This window comes from Mesoplodon bidens (genome assembly GCF_964165515.1).
Source record: "Mesoplodon bidens genome assembly, chromosome: 8".
NCBI classification, from domain to species: Eukaryota; Metazoa; Chordata; class Mammalia; order Artiodactyla; family Ziphiidae; genus Mesoplodon; species Mesoplodon bidens.
The window spans coordinates 19,994,077-20,017,216 of record NC_138165.1 but is presented as its reverse complement, the minus strand read 5'-3'; the positions used below and the strand labels follow the sequence as shown (position 1 = coordinate 20,017,216).

The 23,140-nt window shown below is 37.7% G+C and overlaps 1 protein-coding gene across 1 annotated transcript in view; it reads right to left on the bottom strand.

Annotated features, from left to right (window-relative positions):
* ZNF385B (zinc finger protein 385B) overlaps positions 1-23,140 on the bottom strand; it is a 317,392-nt gene that overhangs the window by 238,457 nt on the left and 55,795 nt on the right. The gene's annotated exons all lie outside the window — the stretch shown is intronic.

The window sequence follows — 23,140 nt, the reverse complement described above, 5'->3', positions numbered from 1 at the left end:
TGCAATCTACAGATTTAATGCAATCCCTATCATATACCCATGACATTTTTCACAGAACTAGAACAAATAATTTATATAGAGCCACAAAAGACCCAGAATTGACAAAGCAATCCTGAGAAAAAAGAACAAAGCTGGAGGCATAACCCTTCCAGACTTCAGACCGCAATACAAAGCTATAGTAAACAAAATAGTGTGGTATTGGCTGAAAAAAACAGACATATGGATCAATGGAACAGAATAGAGAGCCCAGAAATAAACCCACCCACCTACAGTCAATTAATCTATGACAAAGGAGGCAAGAATATATAATAAAGACAGTCTCTTTAACAAGTGGTGTTGGGAAAGTGGGAAAGCTACATGTAAATCAATGAAATTAGAACACTCCCTCATGCCATATACAAAAATAAACTCAAAATGGTTTAAAGACTTAAAAATGAGACATGACACCATAAAACTAGAAGAGACTATAGGCAAAACAGGTTCTGACATATATCATAGTAAAATTTTCTTAGATCAGTCTTCCAAGGCAAAAGAAATAAAAGCAAAAATAGACAAATGGGACCTAATCAAACTTGTAAGCTTTTGCACAGCAAAGGAAACCATCAACAAAACAAAAAGACAACCTACCGACTGGGAGAATATTTTTGCAAACAATGTGACCAACAAGGGCTTAATTTCCAAAATATACAAATAGCTGAGTTCAGACAGCTCAGTATCAAAAAAACAAACAACCCAATCAAAAAATGGGCAGAAAACCTAACTAGACATTTCTCCAAAGGAGACATACAGATGGCCAACAGGCACATGAAAAGATGCTCAACATTGTTAATTATTAGAGAATGCAAATCAAAACCACAGTGAAGTACTGCCTCACACAGGTCAGAATGGATATCATCAAAAGGTCTACAAATAGTAAATGCTGGAGAGGGTGTGGAGAAAAAGGAACTCTCCTACACTGTTGGTGGGAATGTAAACTGGTACAGCCACTATGGAGAACAGTATGGAGGTTCCTTAAAAAACTAAAAACAGAGGTACTACATGATCCAGCAATTCCATTCCTGGGCATACATATGCAAAAGAATGAAATTGGATGTTTACACCATATATGAAAATCAATTCAAAATGAATTAAAGATTTAAACATAAGACTTGAAACCATAAAACTCCAGGAAGAAAACATAGGGGAAAAGCTACTTGATGTTGGTCTTGACAATGATTTTTTGGATGACATCAAAAGCATAGGCAACAAAAGCAAAAATGATAAGTGGGACTATATCAAAATGAAAAGCTACTACACAGCAAAGGAAACAATCAACAAAATGAAAAGGTAACCTACAGAATGGGAGAAAATATTTGCAAACAATATAACTGATAAGAGGTTAATATGCAAAATATATAAGGAACTTATACAACTCAATAGCAAAGAAATAAATAACCTGATTTAAACATGGGCAAAGGAGCTGAATAGATATTTTTCCAAAGAAAACACACAAATAGCCAACAGGTACATGAAAAGAAGCTCAGTAGCATTAATCATCAGGGAAATGCAAATCGAAACCACAAAGAGATATTACCTAACACCTGTTAGAATGGCTATTATCAAAAAGATGAGATAAGTACTGGTAAGGATGTGGAGAAATAGGAACCCTTGTGCACTGTTGGTGTGAAGGTAAACAGGTACAACCATTATGGAAAACAGTATAGAGGTTTCTCAAAAAATTAAAAATAGAACATCATATGATTTAGCAATCCCACTTCTGGGTATATAACCAAAGGAAATGAAATCAATAAAATCAGTATTTTCTTTTTGGCTGCCCCGTGTGGCCTGCGGGATGCAGGATCTTAGCTCCCTGACAAGGGATCGAACCCACGCCCCCTGCAGTGGAAGTGTGGAGTCTTAACCACTGGACCACAAGGAAAGTCCCTAAAATCAGTATCTCAAAGAGACATTTGCACTCCCATGTTTATTTCAGCATTATCCACAATAGCAAAAATATGGAAACAACTTAAGTGTCCATCAATGGATGGATGGATAAAGGAAACGTGGTGTATACATACATACACACACACACACACACAATGAAATATCATTCATCAACAAAAAGAAGGAAATCCTCCCATTTGTGACAACATGGAAGAACATTATGGAAGAACAACCTGGAGGACATTATGCCAAGTGAAAAAAGCCAGACAGAGAATGCAAATACTAATACATGATCTCACTTATATGTGGAATCTAAAAAAGTCAATCTCATAGAACCAGAGAATAGAATAGTGATTACCAGGGGCTGGGGAGCAGGAAATATGGGGAGATATTGGTCAAAGGATACAAACCTTCAGTAATAAGATGAATAAGTTCTCGGAATCTAATATACAGCATGGTGACTAGCATAGTATACATGTATAAAAGTCTAGCAGTACCAAATGTTGGTGAGGATGTGGAAAAACTAGCATTCTCACACACTATAAATTTTCCGATTTGGAAAAACTTTTGAGGAAACCTTGTGTTGCTGAACATATGCAGACCTTTTGATCAAGTAATTCTACTCCTAGGGTATGTGTATGTGTATGAATATGTATGTATGTACATATGCATGTGTACATATGTGTGGAGATATAATATATCTATCTAATAGAGACTTTTTTTCTTTATAGTAGTATTATTTGTAATAGCTTCAAACTGGAAACAACTTAACTGTTTCTCAATAGATAAATTTTGTATATTTGGAATGTGGAATACTATTCAGTAACAAAGATGACTCAACTACAACTATATACAACTCAAAAGGAGCCTGATATAAAGAAATACATATTTTATGATTCCATTTATAAAATTAAAATACAGGCATCACTGAATTACATTATTAGAAGTCAGATGGCAGTTATTTTGGGGAAGGAGAGTGCTGGTTATTGGTTCAAGACTGGGCACAAGGAGGCCTTCTGGGTGCTGATAATGTTCTGTTTCCTGACCTGGGTAGTAGTTACTTAAGTGTATTAACTGTTATAATTCATTAAGGTAAATACTTTGTGAACTCTTCTGAGCTATGTTATATTTCAATATACGTTTTTGTTTTGTTTTGTTTTGTTTTGTTTGCGGTACGCGGGCCTCTCACTGTTGTGGCCTCTCCCGTCGCAGAGCACAGGTTCCGGACGCGCAGGCTCAGTGGCCATGGCTCACAGGCCCAGCCGCTCCACGGCATGTGGGATCTTCCCGGACTGGGGCACGAACCCGTGTCCCCTGCATTGGCAGGCAGACTCTCAACCACTGCACCACCAGGGAAGCCCAACTTCAATATACTTTTATTTGAAATATTCATCTTCTTTCAATTTTCTTTCTTTGTTTCCCTTCACTTATTCTGTTTTTTACTTTAGAGTGTTAAATATTAAAACCTAAGGTCTTGAGGTCCTGAGAGAAGATACAGTGCTATAATTATTAAAAGCAGTAAGAAATGTTACCAGCATATAGCAGTGCACACATTTTCACATCCACCATCTCAACAATCATCACAACGCTGTGAGAGCTAAGAAGCAGTGAAGGTTTCTTTTTTAATTGATGGATAAACTGGGACTCAGAAGTGGTTAAATTTTGTTCTGCTAGTTCACATGTCTAGAAAATGGTAGAGTTCAGTATGAGACCAGTTCTTGATCACTAGATTGTTGCTCTTTCTACTGTACATGTAGTCATTTAAAATAGTATATAACTAAAATAAATAATCTATGATTCAGATAACTGTATTTTTTATTTGATTCTCTCTAGACTCACTTAAGTCTTCAAAACTGCCATTGCTATTTTCTCCCAAGCCCCTTTGTTTTTAAAAATAAATGCATTTATTGAGGTCAATATCAGAAGGATAACATTTCCCACTTATTTATATTTTTTCCACATCAATTAATGCATATGAAATAGTGTCGTACCTTCTTAAATATAGAAATTTCAAATGCAGGTAGGATTCTGTTTTGGATACTCTTGTAAAACTAAACTATAGGGACTTCCCTGGTGGCAGCATGGTTAAGAATCCACCTTCCAATGCAGGGGACATGGGTTTGAGACCTGGTCCCAGAAGATCCCACATGTCATGGAGCAACTAAGCCCATGCGCCACAACTACTGAGCCTTCGCTCTAGAGCCTGCGAGCCACAACTACTGAAGCCCGTGTGCCTAGAGCCCATGCTCCTCAACAAAGACAAGCCACTGCAATGAGAAGACTGCACACCACAATGAAGAGTAGCCCCTGCTTGCTGCAACTAGAGAAAGCCCATGTGCAGTAACAAAGACCCAACACAGCCAAAAACTAATTAATTAATTAACTAACTAATTTAAAAAAAAAACTAAACTAGAGTAATACTACTGATCTGTCCAGGGACTTTATGTTCTAAAGTTCTCTACTTGATTTTTCTAGTCGAAAGGAAAGGAAGAACTATTAGTTTCCTATCCAGTGGTTATACAACTAGAAGAATGAAAGACAAAGAGAGAAATATTGTAGACGGTGGTTAGAGAAATAGATCAGAATATTTTGCTAATAGAACAATGGGTATGATCTGTATAGCTTAAATATTCTTTGATCACTACAGTATACTGCTCTAACTTCCACCAGGTATTTTAAAATTGCATACCGCTGATCACAATGGGTTCCAGTAAAAAGAGTTCATATGACTAAATTGACCTCATATACACTATTAGAAAAAAAACACAATCGGGAGGTTTATAAAACTGACGATGTGTTAGCAGTCTCACCCTTGAATGTGGGAAATGGTTCCTGTGCCATTCTTTCTGGTAGTGTACATCGATACAAACTTTATGGAAGAAAGTTTAGCAAGTGGTATCAACAGCCTAAAATGGGCATTCCCTAAGGCCCTGTAACTCAATTTACAGCAATTATTCAAAGAAAACAACTAATGACACACAAAGATTTACCTACGAGGATATTTGCTGCAGCATAATTCATAATGGTGGAAAATGTACTGTAGTATAAATGTCAAATAATAAAAGAATATTAAATTACCCATGGCACATTCATAAAATGGGACACTTTGGAGCCATTAAAAATAACATTGTAAATGAGGAATTGTTGTGAAGTGCTATTTGGCAGGGCAAATTAGTAATATTCAAACCCCAACCTCAACCAGTCACCTTTCACCTGCGATGCTATCAGGACACAGATGCACATGTGACAAGGTCGAAGAAAGGAATAATACATTATGGTAAGGCTCCCGGAACTTTTAATACTTCAATGACAGCAGAAACATTTCTGACATATTTTTTCTATATTAGCAAGACCTGATTTTAGTTATTATAAGTTCCACTTTCCCAACCTCTCTCCTCTCTTGTGACTTCACTCCATTTAAGCAGGTTCAGAACAGAATTTCTGAATGTCTGCTCCAATTTATTTGATGATTTTCCCCCCTCTATTTCCATGAGTGGTGCTAACCTGATTTAACCTGTTGGATCTTTGTGTCCTGCTCCTGGTTTCTTTCTATTTCCTACTTTTCTTGTTGTAACTCCAAAAAAAAATATCTTTTTATTTTTTGAAACTGATCTCTTTTATCCCTTGCTTCCAGTCCCTTATGTTCTGATTCCAAATCCTAGCAATAGTTTCCTTGTTCTTTTAGCACATTCTGAAGGCTTTTTGCTTTCTCACTGTGGTTTACCCAAGAAGAAAATATAACAACATTTGGTAGAGGTCCCCAATCCTATTACCTATTTTTTTTCCATATTATTAACTCCATTGCCCCATGAGGTTGAATCAATACTTTGGGTCTCTGAAGTTCGTAGCTGAGATAAGAATTCATGTAGTTGAGTCTAAGGGCCCCTGATCAAGAAGGAAAGTCATCCCTATAGGGGTAGAGAGCAACTGGCTGGTGGAGAAGCAGCCCTGAATGCAGAATCTCAGCTGCCTTCTCTCTCATTCTCTCTTTCTGAATGTCTTTTAACGACTTAAAATGTAGAACAAATAATGACAAATAACTAAGTGGGACCAAAAGTACCTTCCAAATAGTAAGTACAAAAGCATCCCATTTTTGTTTTAAAAAAATGTCCCACACATCCACACATAGAATTAAGATGGGAAGCTAATGGTGGCTGCCTGTGAAGGGTAGAAGAAGCGTGGTGAGGCAGTTGTTCCAGCTTACTTTTTCTTATCTTTTCATTTCTATGTTTTTGACATGGGTTACAAAAAAAACACATACACACATTTATTACTTTACCACTAAAGAATATTAATGTTCATTTCTTTTTTTTAATGTGGCTACTTTATCTTGAACACCCTGAACAAACCACGTTTAGAGCCTAAGTGTTTTATCTGTTTCCAATTTTCCCTGATTCCCCAACTTCTTCATCTTTTAGTGCCATTCTCATATGACATTTCCCATTTTTAATTTTAAAATAAGAAAGGTTATAGAATTTAGAAAGAGAAGTTTTTCACATTTCATGAGGGACCTTACAACCTTCTAATAATAATAATAATAATAAGCACATATAATCTGGTTTTCAAGCCATTCACATTCACCGTCTGCTAGCAGGGGTCTCCATTAGCAGATCAAAATTATGCAAAATGCCAGTGACCATTTCTAACCATTCTAATTGTGTGCTCTGTAGTATCACCTTTGTGCTCAGACTAGAAATAAGCCCTGGACAGATGCATACTCAGAGTTCAGTGTGTTGGTGGAACATGGTTGTAGAGCTGCTTCCATCTACCCTGTTGAGGTAAACAGTTACATCTTCACTCTCTGCTTAGCAGAAAATCACAAGAAACACTATGTCATAAACAAATGAGAGTATGAGGTCACTTCGACTCACCTTCTAAGCTTCTTCCACTGTAAAATGGTAAAATAAAATATTCATGTGCTACCATTATGTGGCTGAACAAAGAGGGAGGCATTTCCTCTTACTTATATTAATCCATGACTTCCTATAGCCTCATACTAAGTCAATCATTTATACCTACATCTACCTCATATATGAATGAGGAAGGTAGAAAAAAATTACAGCCATGCAAACAATGCTTTTCGAATAACATAAGAATCGACAAGTGAGACAACTAATCAATCTTCCTAACAGCATGACAAATAGACCGAATCACATTTCAAACATTCATTGGCACTTTGAACAAAAAACACAGAATAACCTATTTTTCCAAGGGATGTCCAAGGATGCCCAAGACAACCTATCCTCCCTGAGAATTTAGAAAACATAAAGGAATACTGAAGTTTATTTTCTGAATTAAAATTTTAAGCACTGTAAGTGAAATGGTAATACTGAAAGTAATTTAACATCTTTTAAGGCAATTCAAAGTGCTTAACTCATTTAATATAATTATCTCTTAACATTGTTATATAGTTTCTTTTTTCCTAGTGCTCTTTAGAAAGGACAAAATACCCTTCCATTTACCATAATTTCCCCCTTGTCTATGTCTAATTGAAGAGCTTTCTACCAGGAAACTTGAAAAATGGATAATTACTGCTCTGGGGCCTCTTGTCAACTATGAACTTGGGAATTAAAGAGTTTGGGGCCTTGCTTAATGAAAAGTGGCTGAATTAAATTTTCTTCATCTAACAAGTATCTGTTTTTTTCCTTTTGGAAAAGAGTTTACAAGAGAATCTCTCTTAATAGCCACTGGCAAGGCCCATAATTCTACTACTGAAACAATGAGATCTATTTTCCAGATCATCAGTCTTCATTTTCCAGACAGATACAATTGTTTGAAGAGTTGTGATTACATTATCCCTTGGTGCTTCTTCAGTCTCCACATTTGACTGACTCCACAGTTAACAATTAAAAGGCCAAAGGAATTGAGGATTAATTTTTATCTCTAATAATAAAAAGTTCATTGCATTGAGTTTCTTGGTATCAGCATCATTGCCCTCCTTATTAAAAGTGCAATAGTTATATAATCTTGCAAAAGGAGAAATGGAAATCAATACCCATTCATGGACTATATAATTCAAGAGAAGAAACTGCAATCATCCTGACTGTATGGACAGCACAATCTTTTACTACCTACAAATGAGACTATTTAAAGTGCTAGGATTAGCCCATACAGCTTAAACTTCATCCATCCTCTGGATGTTAAACATCACACGTTTTTGATAGCAATCTATATGTATCAAGAAACAGATCTGGTAGATTACAAACCAAATGTAGATAAATAACCAGGATGAACTGCACACAGCATCATCGTATGTGTGTGCTACTTTATTTGTCATCAAAGGCCAACAGGATGCAGTGCCTAGCTGCCTTCTAATAATCAGAAAGGGGGCAGACAGCGCCTCTTCCTGACATTCCCTTCTCCTCCCTTTCAGCACTACTGTTCCCTCATCTCATTGTGTTACCATCAGTTCTGTTTATGTTGGTGTTCTCTTCAATGGCTCCGGCTCAGAGATTCAGATTCCATAAGCCCCCACTGGGACCCAGGGATCTGAATTTTTCACCAGAAGCCACAGCACCAGTAAGGTGTGGTCTTAGAGTCAATTTTCAAAAGAAACATTGCCCCATTCTGTGAGCTTCCGGGGTACTGCATGGCCTCTGTATTGAGTATTGGCACAGCACCTCAGATGTGATAAAAATTCAAGAAAAATAACACTGAAGAAACATTACCCTGGAAAGAGCAGGATTTACATTAGAAACTGACTTGGGGAAAGGAAGGCTCAAGATTTGGGTCCTATTAAGTGCCCTTTTACAGACTTGTGTCTCTGAGTCTCAACTTCTTCATCTGTAAAGTTCAGCTATAGGAGAAGTAGAAGGTAAAGTACGTGAACAATAGGCTGGTAGAGAGGACAGTGTTTTGAGTGTATGATTTAGGGCAACTTTCCTTGATCCCCAAAGCATAGTACCCTCAACTTACCCTCCCCTAAAATCAGGAAAGAAAAAAACGACTCCATGAACTCATGTCAGAAGTCACCAAATAAAATATTTATATTTTAACATTAAAAATGATCTTAATCTGCCAAAAACTGAATGGTTTTCTTCTAACAAAACTGAAATTTTGTTTAAAAATATACAACTTAAAAAATTACCTGAAGTCTATGGAACAGTTCATCTGTGGGCTTCTGAAAACTACTTCACAACTATTTTTGTTTTTGTTGTCAATTCTCATGAGACAATTGACTAGTCAAGCCAAAATGTGTATAGTTTTATCAAAACATCTCCATATTTTATTCATTTCAGATGAATAAACACAAAACTAACACAGTCATATTTTTAACTAGATACAGTACACTTCCCTCACTTCCCACTCCAATATAATTTGGCATAATTAAGAGCTATCAAGAATATCCATGAGTGCTTGAATTGAGTCCTGTACTAAATGGGAACCAATCACAAAGGAAAGAATCCAAACTATTGGGACTCCCCCAGGGAAAGATGACTATTACTGGATTACCTTTAAAGGAATGGGCTAACTAGTAAACATTTTCTTAAGACATGTGAATACTGTAATTTGTCCCTCTGTTCCTGTTTCATAGGATCAGTCACTATTTGTGTTCTCTTGATTCACCTCATGAATCCCGAATTTCTCTATTTCAAAATGACTGGCATGGACTGCACTGCTCCATCCCAGTCTTCGCAGACTGCCCTGTACTGCTTCTCAAGCCTTATCTCAGGAAGTACTGCCAAGTGGATTCTTTCTTGCCTCTTAGAAATACCACCCCCTCTCTCCACATAATTATCCAGAAATTTGCTAAATAAGAAGCTACTATATTAATATAGTATATGTTCCTGGTATATAATATTATAAAGCAGGCATCATGAGAATATAGGCCAGTGATGTAGAGAACTCATCTGAAGTCCGATGAACCTGGGTTCAAGTTATGACTGATGGGTACTAGCTGTGTGGTCAATAAGGTGCCTATGTCTCTCTGACCCTCAGTGTCCTCATCCATAGAGTGGTGTTAACACTAGTACATCATTGGGTGTATGTGAAGTTTAAAAATGCTGCATGCACGATAGCACGAGGACTGACGAAAGCATTTGTCCAACTGCTGGAAGCTACTATATTCGTGCTATTATTAATGAAAAATCACATGCGTTAGAGTCAGTTAGTTCAAATCATGGCTCTGCATTTCAGCTTCTTCGTTTGTAAAATGGGGCTGGTATCAACTCCCTTACAGATTTGGTGTGAACATTGGAGATAAAATATGTTAAAATCCTTGGTAAAACGCCTGGTACAGAGCAAGCACTCCATGGATGGCAGCCATTGCAAAAATTACACATGGAAAGTGACTTTGGTTGTGAGACTGTAATCCATATGCCGTAAGTATCAAGTTGTTAAAAGTTTAAAAGCCTTTTGACACATATTCGGTGCTGCTATTCTCACTCCATCATGATCCTAGTGCTGTGGAGGAGAAATTATTCAGGCACAAATGCCTGATGCCTCTCTCATCCTCTGTCTTCTAACAAGGGCTCTGCCTCTACCAGCTCAGTTCCTTTCCCTTCTCTGCCTCAGAGCAGGGTTCTGTTGCCAGGCAAGTTCTCTGGGACTTTTGTGGTCTAGAAATGAAAGAAAGAGGGAAGATACATGGGTTAGAGTTGGTGGAGGGGCTTGGGAAAGATTTAGAAAGAAGATACTCGAGGAGCTGAGGGATGGTGGGGAAGGAGATGAAGGGGGAAATGAATTTCCTGAAACACTGTTTTGTTTTATGTATCCTCTTCTGAATATTCAAGGAAAGGAAGTGAAAGCCTTAATTAAAAAAAAAAAAAGAAAACTCTCCCATTGTTGGACTATGTCCTTTGAGTGCCAGTGCTCTGAGGCTGTGCCCGGTGAGTTGTGGCTTCTATTGGGTAATAAATACTAGGGACTGAGAAACTTCCACTGCTCCTAAGGTTAGAAATGCGAGAGGAAATCAGACGCTGCATGGAGATAGGGGCTACTTGATTTCCTAGGAGGGTGGCCATTTGAGGGAAATACCTTTAGAACTCTTAACATCCTGGAGCAACCAGAGGCAGATAACTCATTTGCCAATGGTTGACAAGGAAGAAAGGCCTCACAAGTAAAATCAGAAAACCAAGGGATCAGGTGACCAGGGAGGGGGCTGTTAGTGAAATGTGCCTCAGAATACGTGTCCCTCAGTGCACCTGGAGACGGTGCTGGGAAGAAACAGGTGCTCCACAGACACTGGGCCTAGCACCAGGATAACATGATCTAAGTGCAGGAAGTAGCACTAGTGGCCCTAGTGCAGAGCAATGCACGGAGGGGGCAACTGCAGGAGAGAGAACTGGGAGAGAAAAGGAAGGGATATGGAAAACCAGAGTGCAGGAGAAGGGGAAGTGAGCTTATTGAGCTATGCAACCATGGCAGTAAAGTGCTGTGCAATGGATATTTTCCATCTGCCCTTCCAGAGCCAACATGCTCCGTTCTCCACCCTGCTCTGTGTCCTGGGAGACTGTAGACTAGATCAGTGGCCCTCTTGTCCTCGGGCTTCTGGTGGAGTTTAGTTAACGCTGGCCACCAGCAAGAGACTGGACTGAGAGAAGAGAGGGAGGGCAGGGGTTTGCTGCTTTGTCTGCTTTTCCCTTAGACTGTGTTTGGTTTTGTTCCTCTCTAGTGGCAACAAATTGGCTGTATCCTTCCTGGAAGACAGCAGCTCCTTACCTGTCGGTTGTCCCCTTCCTGTAGCTACTTCTAGTAACTTCTGCCTTCAATGCTGCCTCAGGGTCCAGGGACAATAACTGATCCCAGCTGTTGCTAGTTCCTGGCCCATCATGGACTCCCATTTGTTCTCTTAACCCTGTCCCTACGTTTGAAAATATTCCCTTCATTAAACTCTCCTCAATTTCCTGACAAGAGTACCACCTGCTCCCTGCCCAGACCCCACCTGACAGACCCAGGTAAGATAATAACTGCAAAATTAACTTCACGTTAATAAAGCTACAGTCATGATAATATGATCTATTTGTAATTATTTTCAATGATGATTTTTTTGTAAAATAAGGCAATATTACATTTTGCAGAATTCTGTTATTCTTAGAATGAGTTGATATACATTATTGCACCATAGAGAGAGACTTAGGTTCAGACCCCTTTTCACCATTTTCTGTGTGTTAAGTTAAATACTTCATTTTTTTCTGCCTCAATGTTCTCATCTGAAAAATAGAGGTAATAATACCTCCTTCACAGGATTCTTATGAGGTGGAATGAATCCTGCTGGATGCATGTTCAATCACCGTAAATTCTTAACAAATGACTGTTGTACTTGTTATTCTTATACTTTTATCAATTCCTTTTCTACCACAAGTCTCAATTTAAGAAATCTAACAAGATTGTGTATTTTTTTCAAAGATGCTTATATCTGGGTGAACCCAATCAGTTCTCTCAGCCCTGATTTAGATCTAGATGAAGATTACTCTGCTCAGCTCCACCTGCATCCACCTTGATGGCAGAGACACTGTGGCCAGGATCCAGCAATCAGTACCTCTGTCACATTTCCCTTTAGTGAAAAACGAGCTCTGAAGTATTTATTTTTTCAGAAATATTTTTCAAATCAGATCAGTTTGTGCTACATGCTGTACTTTAAGTTATTAATCAAAGTCTTCAGAATTACTCTTGAAAATTCTAATAAACTAGTGATAACTTTCAAACCCTAATATGACTCAAAAATTAATTTTCACAATCTTATCTTTCTTTTGTGCCATATTTGCCATAGTGAACATTCTTGAGAAGTTTGCTCAAGATTTACTCTGCTGAAAAAGTGAAATATCAGCCACAGAAAATATCTTAATCTGAGTTCTGTTCTTTTGTATGTGAAGCATCCTACAAGCCACAATACCTTGAACATTCCCATACCTTTATTCACTCATTCAACTGACCTAGATTCTGGGGAATCTCCAGGAAATAAAACACACAGAAACTCACACCCTGATGGAGCTTATGCTCTAAATACAAGGCTAATATATTTTCCTCACCTTTCCTATATCTCTGTTTACCAAAAAGTACTGAATTTTCAACAAATCTAGTGTTTCCAGATAAAATATAGGATGTCCGATTAAATTTGAATATCAGATCAACAAAAAATTTCTTTATTATAAGTATGTCACAAATATTGTGCCTGACTAAAGGTGCTCCTTGGACATATTTATACTAAAAATTATTTTTGTTGATCTGAAATTCAAATTTAACTGGGCATCCTGTCTTTTTATAGGCTAAGTCTTGCAGCCCCAAAGGGGTCACTGCTCTGCTTGCTGCATGACTTCTGTGCACCTCTGCTTTTGGACCTAGGTTTGCTCCTATATTAAATGAGGAAGCTGGTCCAAGGGCCATTTAAGGTCCCTTTCAACTCCCAGGTGTCAATTCTTCCCTAAGCAAATGATCTTGTCCTCACATACGTCCACTTCCTTTCCTCCGTTCATCAACTTTAAAACTGGCTGTCCATTCTCTGGCATGACCGCGACAATCTCTTCTTTCCTCACCACCCCTTGGTAATAATCTTTATCGGACCCCCGGCTCCATGTTGGTTGACTTAACTAAGTATCAATGCCAAATGCCCTACATTTGAGTAGCATTGTACATTTCACAAAGTATTTTCACATGCATTACTGCATTTTGATAAACCAATTTCTCTCTTACATCCCATCCAAAAAGTTTTGCTGAAGTTGTCTTTCATGCCACTGTGTAAATAATCTTTCTTGTCCACCTGGGCAAGCATTAGCAACCTTCTGAGAGACCTTCTCTCAATTAAAATAAGTCTGCTTTCATCTCTGAAGAGTTTTCCAGGGATGCTACTGTATCAATGTTGCATCTTCAGCGCCTGTCCCAGGGTTGCTGCTGTATCAGTGTTGCATCTTCAGCGCCTGTCCCACGGATACTGGTATATCAGTGTTGCATGTTCAGCGCCTGTCCCAGGGATGCTGCTGTATCAATGTTGCATCTTCAGTGCCTCTCCCTGGGTGCTTGCTGCAGCTTCCTCCCTGCGCCTTCTGTCCACAGGAGCAACTGCTTGCCTTCTCCCATGACAGGTCCTGTTCTTTCACCTTCCAACTCCAGTCCCCTGAGGGGCCCACTGCAAGCCTGGACCACAGAGGCCCTGGCCACTCAGTGTTGTCCCTGCACCAGCAGCATCCCATTTCCTGTGAACTTGTTAGTAAATACACTCTTGGACTCTGCCTGAGAGTATTGAACCAGAATTTGCCTTTTTAAGTTCAAGAAGCACTGGATTAGAACACTTCTAGTCAGGTGCTATTTTTCCATATTTTCCCAGGAGATCTGAAGAGGATGATTTGATCTATATTTATTAGACTAACCCAAGAGCAATAGTTCCTAACCTTGTTTCTGCCAAGGTACACCCACAGGATGACACAAACTGCCATAAAGAAGAAGGCTCACCTCTGCAGTGATTCTCATCCCGCCCACCCCCACACTCCTTTTGCAAGTCACTCTTTAGCATCAGCTAGGACGCTGAATGACTGCAGTAGGGTTGGGGGGAGAAACACCCCCTCATGTCTTGATAACTATAACACTGTTCCCTAAATACACGAGCAATAGGAGCAAATGAACTATGAACTTCCATCCTTTACTGGCTGTCTGATATGACCAAATAAATGGACTCATTTTGAAAATGGAGAGAGTAATGCAATAATGAATTATTTCTGATACAGAGATGCTTAATGAATAATTTAAAAGCACTTTACAACTTCAAAGTCCTCAGAGCTTGATAACTAATAAAAACAATCCAGAGTTCCACTGGCATTTTTTTTTTTTTTTTTACATTTGACTTGTGCTCCACAGAGCTATTCTTGGGACTGATAAACATGTAACACCACTCCAAATACTTTTTCTGAAATAATCACAAGGTACAAAAAGATTGACAGAACCAACAAAGCAATAACTGCTTGTCTTGGTAAACAGGCATTTGGTTGTTATAGCTTCTTCAGCTTCAAGGGACAAAGCCAAAACAAATGTAGAGAAACTGCGTGTTTGTCTGACTATAATATTAGTCTTTGGGTAATAAGATACCAAAAGGCAGAAAAAGAATCCTTCTATATGCTGAATCCTCAAATAACTCAAGTTTGTGGAGTCAAAAGTTAAAATATATTACATTTTTTCTTATAAGAGCAATGTCAAAAAAGGAGTATCAGTGGCCCAAATATATTTGAAGGCTAAAAATATCAAAACAATGATTAATAGACTTGTTTACATTTAAATATAGAAGTTTATCTGTTTTAGTACTACACTCAAGGGTTGAAACTCAAAGGAATATCCAATTGTTCAGAGAGATGAACAAGAAAATATTTCTTAAGGTTCAAATTCAACATTATTATAATTAAATTCTACACAAGAGTTTACTATGAACCATTGTGAACTCATAGCCAAGCTGACCTGATAACCAACTCATAGCCATGCAGATCTCTTATCAAGTCTAAAGTTCATTACTATCAGGATAATTAAAGTGGTATTGTTAAACGGGTAAAGAGATGACAAGGCCATTGCTGGGCCATAGAGAAAGTGGAATAGCCCTCAGCTTAGCTGCAGTAACACCTTCTTTTTTTTTAAACCCTGGATTTATTCAGTGAAGTGGCTGTGCAAATACTAGTCACCAATTCCAGTAAGTTATGAAATTCACTTGTAAAATATGTATTTAACTTCTTCAAGAGAAAATACAAAATTGTCCACGAATTGATATTTTAAAGTTAAGAGACACCCTACTGAGCATGTTGGCATATAGCCACACTGTTTCCACAGCAGGAATTGAATAAACTATTTTAGGAATGGAAAAGAAATTGGACTTCAGGGTTTTTAAAGTACAGCAGTTGTGGACTTCTGAAAGAAGAAATTTGTGAGCTTTTGTTTATCTTCTTACCGTTTGACTCATTCTATCTTTTTTTAAAAAATTGCTTTCGCTCTATTTCCTTAGGGCCATATGATTCTTGCTTTTGTATGTGGATAATTTGGGTTGGTTCACTGTATTAGAGAATGATGCTACTGAGATCACAACTAGAGTAATGATATCCTTATAAGTCAGGGAGCTTTACTCTATTTCATTGACTGCACCTCTAACTTGGGTGACTATACAATTTATCATCCAACTAGGGATATTTGGAGAGCTCAAGGAACTATGATTAATAGATACATGGGCAAAACTTAAAAAGAAACTACTAAAAGAGAACATAAGAGTAAATCTTCATGATTTTGAATTTGGTCACCTACCTCTAATCTCACCAGAGCATCTGACCAACTCACTTTCCAGGAAAGGACTGGTGAAAAAGTTTGATCAGTTTTACACTTACACTGACACTGTTTGAAAACAGAAGTCAAAAAATAGGTCCTAATAAAGTGGTTAGGAAGAATTTTCAGATAGGAAGAAAAAAATTGACTCATTTAGGGATATTCTTATGCACAGTTGTCTCTGAACTACTTTTCAGTAAGCCTGAATTGGCAGCACTGTACCATCTAACAGTTTAAGCATGTGTTTAGGGCACCCATAAAGCCAGGGCCCTCCCTCCTAATAAGTTCACCTACAATGAACCTTTCAAGAACTTTGCATTAAAGAACTAGAGAAAGAAGCTGTTTTCATCTCAGTATACAAATTGTGCATATAATTCCCGAAATCCAATCGAACTCAACATCCACATACTGGGCTTTGAAAGTGTAGTATGACTTTTATTAGGAATTATAATTTTCTCAGTGCTGGGACAATCTACAGGTCCTAATCCAGCCCTGCAAAGAAGGAAATGTGGACAGCCAATAGTCAAAGAACAACATCCAGTTCCATTGATCTACATACAGATGGCCAAGAGGCACATGAAAAGATGCTCAACGTTACTAATTATTAGAGAAATGCAAATCAGAACTATAATGAGATATCACCTCACACCAGTCAGAATGGCCATCATCAAAAAGTCTACAAATAATAAATTCTGGAGAGGGTGTGTAGAAAAGGGAACCATGCTACAGTCTTGGTGGGAATGTAAACTGGTACAGCCACTATGGAGAACAGTATGGAGGTTCCTTAAAAAACTAAGAATAAAGCTACTGTATGATCTAGCAATTCCACTCCTGGACATATGTCTGGAGAAAAACATGGTTTGAAAGGATACGTGCTCCCCAATTTTCATTGCAGCACTATTTACAATAGCCAAGACATGGAAGCAACCTAAATGTCCATCAACAGATGAATGGATAAAGAAGATGTGGTACATATATACAATGGAATATTACTCAGCCACTAAAAAGAATGAAATAATGCCATTTACAGCAACATGGACGGATCTGGAGATTATCATACTAAGTGAAGTAAGTCAGACAGAGAAAGACAAATATCGTATGATATCGCTTATATGCACAATCTAAAAAAAAATGATACAAATGAACCTACTTACAAAACAGAAACAGACTCACAGACTTAGAGAATGAACTTATGGTTACTGGCGGGGGGGTGGGGGTGGAGGGGTGGAGGGAGGGATAGACAGGGAGTTTGGGATTCACACATACACACTGCTATATTTAAAATAGATAACCAACAAGGACCTACAGTATAGCACAGGGAACTCTGCTCAATACTCTGTAATAACCTAAATGGGAAAAAATTTGAAAAAGAATAGATACATGTATAACTGAATCACTTTGCTGTACACCTGAAACTAACACAACATTGTTAATCAACTACACTCCAATATAAAATAAAAATTAAAAAAAAAAGAACAACAGTCAAGCTTAGCACAGACACAGACAAGAAGGCCACAGCGAGGACCAGTGGGAACCAAAGGCTAAAGAAGCATTCCCATCCCCCACTGTTCCAGTCAGTGTAAGAACTTTGTACTGTCAAATGACCCTCGGGGTAGGGGAGTGCCCAATTAACTGAGGTTAAACGTGCTACCATCTTGGAATGAGATTGAATTTGGCTTACAAAAATAAATGTGTATGCCATTTTTTTGCACAACTGATTTTGTAGGGTGAAAGCCATGCTCACCTCACTACCTATGTCCATCTAACAATGGCTGTGAGTTAAGCTATTGGCTTCTTTACAGTGCAACTGCAGATGACAATGTAAGATCCCTACCAGTGCTATGGTTTTAAGGTGATGCTAATCACAAGAATCTATGCGCTCTTTTCCTTTTTCAGTAAATTGAAACAATATTTGTAAGTGTATGAATTGTACAGCTGAATTCTGTAAGAAATGGGATCATTAAAAAGAACTTGCTAACTAGATATCCATTTATATATATGAAGAGAGTTTTCTGTCAATATTTCAATAAGGAAACATAGTTATCAGGATACACAGCTATTTTTTAACAAATTGCTGCTAAGGCAATAGGTATGGTAAAAATTAAAGTATTTATGTCACAAAGGTTTTAAGCTGGGTTTTAAAATAACCATCGTATATATTGAAGATTCTGGAAGGTAATTATTATTTATCCAACTTTGGCATCTCACAAAAGCAATTCACCATCTGGGAGGATAGGATAACTTAGAGTAACACATAAATTCCAGAATCACTTATTCAAATCAAATATCCATTTTTAGATCAAGGGCAACTACTTCTTCATAAAATAATAGTGTAATATATTACCTAGAAATGAATGTTACATATTTATAACTCTGGCTGGTAAATCCCAGTCATACCATTATTATGCCATTAAACTGGAAATATATAGAGTTGAAAAGAGGAGTGATCATAATAAAAGCACTTTATTCTGCACATAATACCTGAAATTCAATCTAATACAACTTCCAAATACCAGAAGTTTAATGTTTATGGTCTTTATTGAATAATCTTCTCTTTCTATGACTGAAGTCAATAAAAAGTCATCTCTAAACTTTTCAGTGAAGCTAGAAACCATTCCACTAAACTACAAGGTCATCAAGATAAGAATAAAATCAAGAGATCATCCTTATGATCTCTGCCAGCTAATGCTTTAATATTTTTCTTTTCCACCTCAAAACCAGTTTATTTAAATGTTTTACCATATTGAAATTGATAAACGTTTTGTTAATGCATTTTTACTTGCATATTTGTAATTGTTTTTTTTTTTTTTTTTTCTCGGTACGCGGGCCTCTCACTGTTGTGGCCTCTCCCATTGCGGAGCACGGGCTCCGGACGCGCAGGCTCAGCGGCCATGGCTCACGGGCCCAGCCGCTCTGCGGCATGTGGGATCTTCCCAGACCGGGGCATGAACCCGTGCCCCCTGCATCGGCAGGCGGACTCTCAACCACTGCGCCACCAGGGAAGCCCTTTGTATTTGTTTTATTAGAGTTATTTTAAGGAAAATAACGTTATCAAGTAACGCTATAAATATACTGGAAAGCCCTTTAGTTTTGGAAACGACAATTTTAAAAACTTTTAATTGTGGTAAAAAATACATAAAAGTTACCATTTTAGCCATTTTTAAACGTATAGTTCAGTGGCATTGAGTACATTCACACTGTTATACAACCATCAGTACCGTCCATCTCCAGAACTTTTTATCTTCCCAAACTGAAACTCAGTATCCATTAAACTCCTATTTCCCCCACCCCTCCATGGAGGAGACAATCTTAAATAACATGCTTTTCAAAAACACATATTTGTAAGTTGGAATTACACTCTTAAGCAGAAACCCTCAATTAAAAAGCTCTACATTCTGTTTCCCACTTTAGAAACAATGACTGAACATTGTCCTCTGTTGGAATATTGCTGGCATTAGTGACATATACCATTGCAGATACATTTGTTGATGTAATAGAAGATTCATATATTTTGGATTTAGGCTATGCAGTTATTTTAAAATATCAATGGAAATACTACAAATGTTATAGAATAATAAGTTCTCACATGATTTAATAATTCCTGCTTTTAACAAAAGATTCAGAATACATATGGGAAACATGGATATCAAATAGTATGTTACATTGGTATACCCACATAACAACCGTGAGGTTACTATATTCATTCACCCTAGCTTTTTCATCTTTACTCTCAGATTCAAACTGCCACATCAATATGCCATGTGCCACGGACCCCCTGCCCCCATGCAAATTCTGCTCTTTTCCAGTGTGAGCTCTTGATTTCAGATTATATATCTGTGCCTACAAAATTCAGAAACCCTCAGTGATAATGGTAGATAGCAGAGCATGATAGCAAAGTAAGACAATCAATTTTCGTGGGATGCCAAATAAATTCAATTTGAAGGATGGTGGGACTGGGAAAGGAGACAGTGTGGCCCAGTTTTCATGGTGATCGTGAATGCTCCTCTTGGCATCATCTGATACTGCATCATGTTTACCTCATTTTTCAGAACCAACTAAAAATGATTTCCACATTGGCCAACTTCTTCCCTTTTGATTGTTATTAATATTGATACAAGATCTTATGGCTCAAACACTAAAAATCTCACATGCAGTTTAGAAATCCTCCCCACCTGGCTGTTGGCAGGAATTTTACTCACTCTCTGATGAAAATGAAACAGTACACAAGAATAGTCAGGGTAAAGATTCCCCTGGAATTATTTTCTTTCCTCGTTTTAATGTAGTCTCTTAATATGCAATTTACCAATATATGTAAACTCAAGAATTCCATTATATGCTTAGATAATAATAACAGCCAACATTTTTTAAGAGTTTATAATAAGCTAGGAACTGTCCTAAGAGTTTTACATTAAACTGTTCATTTAATCCTCACAGCAACTTTATCAGGTAGCAACAAATTATTATCCCCATTTGATACACTTTGCAAAGAAAGTAAAAGAGAGATTAAGAAATTTAGCCAAAGCACCCAGACCTTACCCAAGGTCACTAGAGATGCCAGATCATGCTCTTAACCACCAGTTTTAGATGTCAATATCATTTTTCCACACGTAACTTATTTTCATTTTCTAGTTTTACCTGTTCATAAAAAGATTTTAGAGAGGTAAATGGCAATACATTATTGTTTATCTCAAAGCTCTGGCATTTGTTAGACATGCCTGAGATTTCTGCCATCTCAGGGCACTGGGCTTTGCTGGGTACCTTGGACATTTCAATTCAGTAACTGGCATCTTAATTTTTTAGCATACATTTTATAAGCAATTCACTGCTGAATTTTATAAAAGCATCGCTTAACTTGTATAGTTGGTAGTCATGGTCCTACCTAAATGATTTCTCAAGGTTGAAAGTCAAAATTGGAGAATACCCTGGAAAAATACAAGGTAGGCATTCTGTCACCTAGAAAATGGGTGTATTTTTTGCTCTTCCACGTATCACTATAAAAGTATCTCGTGGAAAGGAACAGGCACTGCTCCAAATAAATATGGATTTTTTCATCATCAGCCTCCCAGAGATGAATTCTCTGTTCATAAATGAGAGCAGAAAGGATCAAATTCCAGTGTGTCTAACAGTCTCAAAGAGACCAGTCTGCTGTTTTAAGAGACTTTTTACATTTTCATTAAAAAGAAAGTGACACTCCCTGTATTAAGATAATTTTTGTCATTAATCCTTAAATATATCATATTCAAATTATTTAAAAATTTATGCTAGTGCAAATCTATTGATATTACTCTATATTTTAAGATTTATAACACTATGTGACTGTTTTGAATAACTTAATCAAAATGGAAAACAATTGGTTTATTTCCATTTATAGCTATTAACATGGCACTTAGAAAATCTGTGGGTAAAAGGCAGGCTTGCTTTATTTATTAACTCATTTACAGTCATCTGGACTCATTTACTGAAGAGTGATCCAGGTGCTAAGCAAATGCACTTGCAAAATTCAAGGAAATTTTATTACTGGAGCACCATGGTCCAAGAAATTTTATGACCAATATTAAAACTGAATTTGGGTGTTGTATGTTATATGCTTATTAAATAATGAGACTGATTCCTCTATGACACACATACACAAATGAGTCTCCCTAATTTATAGTGACACCATGTAAACAAACACAAAAATGTTCACATACAGAGAACTCTCTCTGAGACAATTTCAATTAAATATAGCTGAGTTAAGTGTGAGTCTGAAATTAGGCCAATGGGGCAAAATTAAGCATTCGCTGGGTAAAGAGAATAGAATTTTTATTGTTTTTATGTTTTGAAAGATTGAAAACCTTGGTGTTATCATGATTTTGCTCTTGCTCTCACATCCCATATCTTGGCCATGAGCAAACCATGTTCAGGAGAAATACACAATTCAATTATTTACTGTCATTCTCACTGCCACTATCCTGTCCAAACAATAATTTCTTGTGTGAATTATTGCAGTAGCCACCTAACTGTTCACCCTTAGCCTGTTTTCAACACAGTAGCCAGGAAGGTTCTGTTAAGACAAATCATATGAGAGCACCCCCCCTTCCCCCCACCCCATGGCTTCTCTTTTCATTCAGGGAAAATTCCAAAGTTTGGACAATGCCATGGCCATCTGGTTTGCTATCTCCACTCTGACCTCATCTATTCTCTCTCTAGTTCTTCCTGACACGCAATCACTGGCCTCCTTGCTCCTCCTCAAACATGTCTGGTACGTTTCTGCCTCAGGGCCTTTGCACTTGATCTTTCCTCAGCATAGAATGCCCTTCCCCAAGAAACAGCATGACTAACTCCCTCCCTTCTTAAGACAGGTTTTCCCTCCCACCTAACTAAGATATCAACACCCATCCCCACCCTCCACAATATACACACACTTCAAAAACCGCTTCCCCACTTTATTTTTTCTTATTGGCACTTACCACTCTCTAACACAGCATATATGTGACTTATTTACCTTATGTATTGTCTATCTCCTCATTAGAATGTGAAGTCCAGGAGGTTTTGTTCACTACTTCCCAGCACCTATAAGGGTAACTGGCATATAGGAGGCACTCAATCAGCTTTTGTGAAATGGAATGAATGGATGAATGAATGAATTCAAGATCAATAGAAAATACAAACTGTGACCACGGAAAGAGTATACTCATGAAAATACTTACCGTGAAGAGGAATGAGAAATAAGAAAGGAAATACACAAGCATATGTGCTAGTCATTTAGCCTTTCAGGCAAACAGACAAGTATTGAGTGCCTATATTAACTCTTCCCGGAAGATAAAGCACACAGTGCCTCAAGGAGTTTATGGAACAGCTGGGAAAATGAACAAGTCAATACACATTGATAATACACTGTAATGGAGGAATTTTGGGATACCCAGGCAGGGCTGTATTGAGAAATCAGGATGGAGGGGAAGCAGGCCTAAACCAGATTACAAATGACCTCTTTTGTCATGCTAAGCATTTA